General features: G+C 30.4%; 1 long non-coding RNA gene across 1 annotated transcript in view; it reads right to left on the reverse strand.

The window, feature by feature from the left end:
- The window catches only part of LOC107021817, an 11,966-nt gene extending 8,007 nt beyond the window's left edge, over nt 1-3,959 (reverse strand). The window contains exons 1-2 of the long non-coding RNA XR_001457084.2: nt 3,718-3,959; nt 3,568-3,629 (exon numbers count right to left, since the gene is read on the reverse strand). This is a non-coding gene — a long non-coding RNA (uncharacterized LOC107021817). The remainder of the gene's footprint in view (nt 1-3,567; nt 3,630-3,717) is intronic.
- Nucleotides 3,960-7,713: the final 3,754 nt, after the last annotated feature.

The following is a 7,713-nucleotide window of genomic DNA, read 5'->3' on the forward strand; positions in this document are numbered from 1 at the left end:
TATATATATATATAACATTATGGTAACATAATTTCTTTTATGAATTCATTATAAACATCTCTTTATAAGAAAATATACCATGGAAAAAAATGATTTCATAACTATAATATAATATCAAAAAGTTGAATAAGTGTGATGGATACTAGTATAAAAGTAATGAAGAAGTTTTCAAATCATCCGAGCTTAACATATATTTTATAGCTAATCGGAAAAATTAAAGAATTCCCATTTTTTCTCGAATAAACTTAATCCAATTCTCTAACTTATGAATCTCTAGAATCATCATGCTTTTTATAGATGTCAGCTTCACAAACTATACTAACAAATATACTATATAATTGTTCTTCCTATTCAAGTCCATCTAACTTTTTCTTTGCATTCTTCAAAGCTAGATACACTATTTTATTTAATCAATAACTCCAAAGCAGAACTCATCTTTTCATAAAAAAAGTCTTTCTCATTCTATCCAAGTTTACAATCCACAAATTTAATTGAAAGAAACAAAAAGAAAGAGTCGTCACTTTTTTGATTAAAAAAAACTTTATCAAAAGAAAGAGTTATCACTACAACAAAAATGATCTTTAATAATTAATAGCTTAATTGTAGTTAAATATGTATTTTTAGAGGCAATTAGTACTCTCTATAATGCCCCTAAAGTCTATAGCGACATTGAATCTTATGACAATTAATTAATAGCGGTAAAAGCTCTAGCACTCTTCATTAATGTTCATATTTATTGCCGATAAAAATAACTTTTGTTATAGTGTATTTTGGACATCTGCTAGTTTCAAGAAAATTTGATCTCTTATTATGGCCAAAAACAAGAAAGAAAGAAATATGGCATAGTAGTAAACTTGCGATTAAAAAAAGTGGACTAGTTGTCTCTATACTACTACCTCCGTCCTATTTTATGTGACGTAGTTTGACTCGGTTCGATGTTTAAGATAAAAAGGAAGATTTGTAAAACTTATGGTCCAAATTGAATGATAGAAATTGATGTGGCTGTAAATCATTTCATTAAGGGTAAAATAGACATTTAATAGTTCAATTGTTGATTAAGATAGAGATGTGTCACTTTTTGGGACTGACTAAAAATGAAAGTAATAGCTAAGATAAAACAATCGAAATAACTTACTAATTGTAACAAGAAAGAGAGTTATTTGTTTGGTTTTTTTGACAAACTTTATCAGTTGTTCTGTATTAGTTATCACATATTTGTTGTTATGTGCTATAAAATATAGCACAACCCACAAGAAAATTTCCAAAGAAGTATATGAAGAAACATGTACACAGGGACAAAAGAGAAGATCCATTTTCAATCATTTTTAACAGAGTTAAAAAAAAAGTCACAAAAATAGCAAAATGAAATTGCAATACATAAATGAATCACTATGACATATAGTACAAGATTAAGCTTCGTGAAATAGGAGGGAGAAAACTTTAAATAATGAAACACAATTTATAAGAAGGTTAATTAATGTATTTGAATTTGACTCCCCCTATAGCGAAAAAAACCCTACAAATAATAGTGGCACAAATAAAAGTTTTGTTTATGTAATGACCCTCCAAGTCATTTATGTACTAATGTCTTCTTTTTTTTATGTGCATTCCATTAGCAACCCCTAATCTTTTATGATTTACTGACAGTTTTGTGATCACATGCTCGTTTATTTAGATTATCTGTAAGTATTAATTTTTTGGAGCTTCAAATTTTAATGGTTGACTTTGGTCAAAATTTTAGGAAGACAACCTCAGTACAATTCTGACAATTTCGTTAATTCAGGAACATCGAGTTAGGTCTAGAGGGACCTTTAAAATGGATCCCAAGGCTTCCAAGTGAATTTCAAGCCACTTGTATAGTTTTACTTAAAATGGAGATTGAGTATTAGTCCCACTTATTATTGAGATGACCTTTGTATGAACTTTGACTACAAATTTGTTCAGTGTCTAATGCTGAATTTTGAAGGGGTAGCTTTTTTTATTTGTCTGAAAAGGCTTTTGATTAAATCTCGAGCACCTAGTAGGGGTTTCAGAATGTATATCAAACTGGTCAAAAGTAGCCGAAGTCTAGACCATATTCCTCGTGGGATCATTCCTAGCCTCAGTTAGGTTCTTCATTTGGCAAAGACTGCTTATATTTCTTTTGGGAGGTGTAATTTGAGCATATCAGAGGTCACTGGTTGTACAAAATGAAACTTTCCCTTGAAATATTTTGGTTTCACTATTGGCCATCATAAGAAAAAGAACGTGCATTTCTCAGAATTGATAAAAGAAGATTCAAAGAAAGTTGTAGCTATGGAAAGGAAACCTATTGTAGAAGTAAAGGTACTTTAAACAACAATATCTTACATAATATTCATATATACCTATTATTTGTCATCAATCCTCCTAAATGTGTGATATATGATCTTCATAGAAATTTTGCTAAATTCTTGTAGAATTTCAAGGAAGTGGGTAGAGCTACCAACTGGATTGCATATAATAATATTTGTGTACCAAAAGAAGAAAGAGGATTAGGATTTAGATCATTGTTTGATATCTCTAAGTCTTTATTTGCTTAAGTATGGTGGAAATTCAATAGTACTAATAAAATGTAGTGTAATGATATGGGGGACAAGTATTGCAAAGACTAACACCACAAATAGTATAATGAAGAGGGGGGTCACAAGTATGGGAAAATATGTTAATGGCAAGTGATTTCTTTGATCAAAAGATATGGTGTGAAAAAAAAGGGACATGCTAGTGTATGGTTTAATAATTGGACACAATTGGGGCTCTGTTTTTTCAAATGGATGTTCAGCACGATCATAGTAAGTGAAATTTGTCATTCAATTGGTCAAAGAAGATGGATGGAATCAGGCAGTGTTACAAGCTAATTTTGATGAGAAAGTATGAAATCACATTGACACTGTCATGGAAATTTTGTACTTACTCAGTGTAGAGATAAACTTTGGTGAGTGCCTAGTGGATCTGTATAATTAAAGGTAGGAACAATAAGGGGTTTCTAAGAATACATCTAACCTATGGATGAAAGGATTACCCTATAAGGTGTTCTTACTATTATGAAGGATGTGGTTTAGAAGAATTCCTAGTGGGGAAATTTTTATCAGAAGAGGTATTGCTGATTTTTGAAATGTTTTTGTTGTAACAACAATATACATGAATACTGTGTACATCTATTTATTAATTAACATGATTGTAACCATATTTGGAAGTGGTTTAGTGAAGTTGAATGAGTACAATGCAAGTTAGTGCAGATTAAGCAAGTCTTGGAGGAGAGGTGGAAGGTTGATTGTGCTAATAAATTGATGTTTATTTTCAAAGTAGTTACTGTGTTTATAATATTACAGATTGGAAAACGAGGAATGTGATTAAACATGGGAGATTATGTCAACAATTATTTAATTTGAAAAGAACAGTATGCCAAACATAAGAATAGAAATAGTCTGAGATACTGGATGTAAGCTACATGATTAAACATCAAGCGAGTAGAATCAAGGAAGCTAAACATACAAACAACAACTGTGGAAGAATAAGGATACATTCAATATCAAAATCTCCAAATACCTTATTTGGAAGCTGAAAATTTAATCTCTTTAACAGTGGTATCAACTTCATTGGGGTTCAATCTGTTGAGAAGAAAATTTGAGAATTGTAATAATGGGGCAATGAGAAATGTATTGAAAATGATTATAAAAAGAAAAAACTGACTCACACCTTTTTTATATATGTAAAGCTATGTCATATTCATGTTTAAGAAGTCTTCATCAGTGATGAATCGGGATGTCGGTGAGCATTTTTGATATCCAGATGATTACAAGTCAAACATGAAAGGTGTTTGTAGTGATGTTGGTGGTTGAGGTGCGTTTTTTGGGTATAGAGATGGTCACGATGCTGGCGCACACTTGGAACAAAAATGAAGGTGTGGCTAAGGATTTTATCTTCGTTTGCCTTTTCTTTCCTTTTCTGATTTCTCGTGATTTTTTATTGCTTATTTTTTTTAGGGAAAATTAGCAATTAAAACATAATATCTAACATATTTAGTCAAAATAAAAACACTTTAAAATATTTATTTAAAATGTCATAATGAAAATATTTTAGAAAATAAGATGTATTTGAATTTGAGTTTAAATTGTATCCACCGTCAGTGTACACTTTTTTACACTGACACACACTTTTAAAGCAAGTTTCTTTTTTATTATTAGTAATTTTTATTTTATAAAATATAAATATCAAATATAGTAATATAAGGTAATTAGGATTCTACTTTTATTATATCCACTAATTTATGATTTTCTTTCATTACTAAATGAAATTATCATATCTTTTACTCGTGTAAAATAAAAGTGAAGCTAATGAAAGCATCCACCGTTGAAACAGTTTAAAGAGAAACTATTACCAATCATCAAAATTCATTTTTTTTCTTTCTTTATAGAGTTAAGTGGATTCTTGCCCATTTTTTATTTTTTTTGGAATTTCACTCCTTCTAATTAATCTAATACCCAAGAACCTTTCTGCTTCTCCTTTTACATTTCTACCCCCACCTTTCATGTCCTACCCCTATTTTTACATTTTCGAATTTTCTTTTCTGATGGTGATCATAAACTTTTCATCAAAATATATGGTTTATTTCAAGAAATTTTCTCTATCGTTAAAGTAAATCTCTTTATTAATTAAAGTTTATTTCTCGATTGGCAAGGTAATTTCCATTATTTATTTTGATTAATTGTTTAGGATCACTGGTTATGTCATGTATTTCAGAATTCTATGTATTACGAATTGCAATATCACGTTATTATTTTTAATTTTTATGAAAGTTTGTTTACTTATTCATCTAATATTTATACATCTCAAGTTCTAGTCAATTAAATTGTTATATTTAATTTTTTTTGATTTTTTTAATATTTCTGATTTATTAGAATCTACAAATTCATTCATATGTTTATTTTGTTTGATTTTTAATATATTTGTATTTACTTTTAGGGTTTTAGATTCGGGGAAAGCATGTATGCCTACAATATCTGAATAAACAATTTATTTGTTTATTCATACTATCAATATATCAAAAAGTTTTATATTTTTTGTTTTTATATTGTATTTCAATCTCAATTAGTATACCAACATGTATGTATTTCCTTCTTAATTTGTGTTCTTCCTAAATATATGCTAACAATTTATATTTCATTGGGTATTCATTCTGTATTTCAATCTCAATTTGTATGTGAAAAAGTTTGTATTTATCTTTTGTTTTGTATTCTACCTAATTTTATATCAACAAGTTATGTATTTGATGTGTCTACTTTACCTTTCAAAATCACTTTGTATTTCAAATGACGAGAGTATTTCTTTTGTATTCACAACTTTATATTGAATCTCACTTTAAATTAATTTTGCATTTTCATCTCAGTTTATATTCATATATTGTTGTATTCAACTTATAGTTCATGATCGATTAGTTTGTATTTTACCTTTCAAAATCACTTTGTATTTCAAGTGAAGAAAGTATTACTTTTTGTATTCACAACTTTATATCCAATCTCACTTTGTATTTTCATCTCACTTTTGTATTCATATATTGTTGTACTCAACATATAATTCATAATCAATTACTTACATTAACTTAATGAGGTACAAATTATTATATGCATTCAAACATAAAAAAACAGCTACTAAACTTTAAAAAAGAAAATTTTCATTCTTTATACATCATAATTTAGATATATAATATCCGGAAAAAGCAATAAATCTCAATATATACAAAGATTTCACTAATTCAATCATGAAAAAAAAACTCTTATACTCGACATATATGAATATCTGTCACGATCCAAAACGAGTCGTGAGTAGCACCCACACTTAACATTAGAAATATTTAGTCGATTAATTTTTCATGGTACACCTTTAATTTTTCAGAATTTGATAGTTATTTAAATATCACATTATAATTTAAGTTTAACTGATTGAGATAGGTAATTAATAAGGTGCAGTATATTATATGAATTACATTAAAGTATGCTAATGGAAGGAAATAGAACTTAGCCTTAAGTTTGAACATTAGAAAATCGATTATAGAATTAGGTGAGTTGATGGGTATAGGCCAGACACAGAATAATCGGAGTGTTTATCGTCTTGTTAACTTACACCTTATGTATATATATACTTGATAGATTGGAAGGGTTCGGGGGCAATAAGGAAAGAAAAGGCATTGGAGAAGTAGTTGCTTGACTTCGGTTATTAGGTGGAGGTAGGTTATGGTTTATTTCTATTTGACGGATAAACTTTCAATAGCAATTGATATGTATTGAGTGATATTGTAAAGTATCCTATGTACTTGATTGTGTGGTTGAATGTCTTGATTGTGTGGTTTGTGGTTGGCCTAAAATTATGAGACTGTTGAATTTCTAATTTTGAACCCTCTCTATTAAAATGACGCCTTGAATAAAGAAGGCTCGATGAAATAAAATAATGAGATAATTGGATCGGAGTGTCATGTCACGTTCCGACATGGTATTAGTGGATCGGAGTGTCACGTTCCGACACGGTATATGGGATCGGAGTGTCACGCTCCGACACAATAACATTAAAGGAAAGGAATCTTGAATTAAATTAATATACTCAATCTCAAAGAACACATTTTCCAAATGAGTATGGTGTGGAGGCATGAGTCCTCATAGGTGTGCTTGATGTTTTGATTGATGGTTTACCTATTATAGTGTTGTTGTCATTGGTTCATGTATTTGTTGCTTGCCACCTGTTAAGTATTGTAGTTGATTATATATTATTATTCAATATATATTGGTTCTATTTAGAGTTCGCCAATGATACCTACTCAGTATGTGTTCATTGTACTGATCCCTACTTGTATTTTCTTCTTTGTTCTTTTGTGGAGTGCGGCAAGTGTACCAATGAATTCGAATCGCCCTCATCTCTAGACTGTCACGACCCAAAACGAGTCGCGAGTGGCACCCACACTTAACCTCCTATGTGAGCGAACCAACAAATCTAAACCCCAACGTTTACCAATATATCAACCATAATGAATAAAATACAATGCGGAAGACCAAAACTCATTAATATAACCAATAAATAAACTTCTAAAGTATATTACTTATCATCCCCAAAATCTGGAAGTCATCACATCAAGAACATCTATCCTCAAATTACTAAGTCTAAGAGTAATTAAGAACTAAAATAAGTAAAACGATGGTCCATGTCCGAACTTCAAAGACATCAAGACGAGAAGAAGAGAATCCAGCCCGAGCTAGGAATAATAGCTCACCCTGAAATCTGACGTGCTGAAGACTGGCTAGAGTTGCGGACGAGACGAAGTCACTGGTGCACTTGCTGCACTCCACAAAACAACAAGAAGAACATAAAAGTAGGGATCAGTACAAGTACTGAGTAGGTATCATCGGCCAACTCAAAATAGAAAGCAATATAAATATGGAATAATAATGTAAACTCAACCACAATACTTAACAGGTGACAATCAACAAGTACAAGAACCATTGGCAACAACACCAAGCACATCTATGAGGACTCAAGCCTCCACACCATACTCATTTGGGAAATAGGTTCTTTGAGTTCGAGTATATTACATAATTCAAGATTACTTCTCTTTATTCCTACCGTGTCGGAACGTGACACTCCGATCCATTATTCCTATGTGTCGGAACGTGACACTCCGATCCATTATTCCTACGTGTCGGAACG

This window comes from Solanum pennellii, chromosome 6 (assembly GCF_001406875.1).
Source record: "Solanum pennellii chromosome 6, SPENNV200".
Lineage (NCBI taxonomy): Eukaryota > Viridiplantae > Streptophyta > Magnoliopsida > Solanales > Solanaceae > Solanum > Solanum pennellii.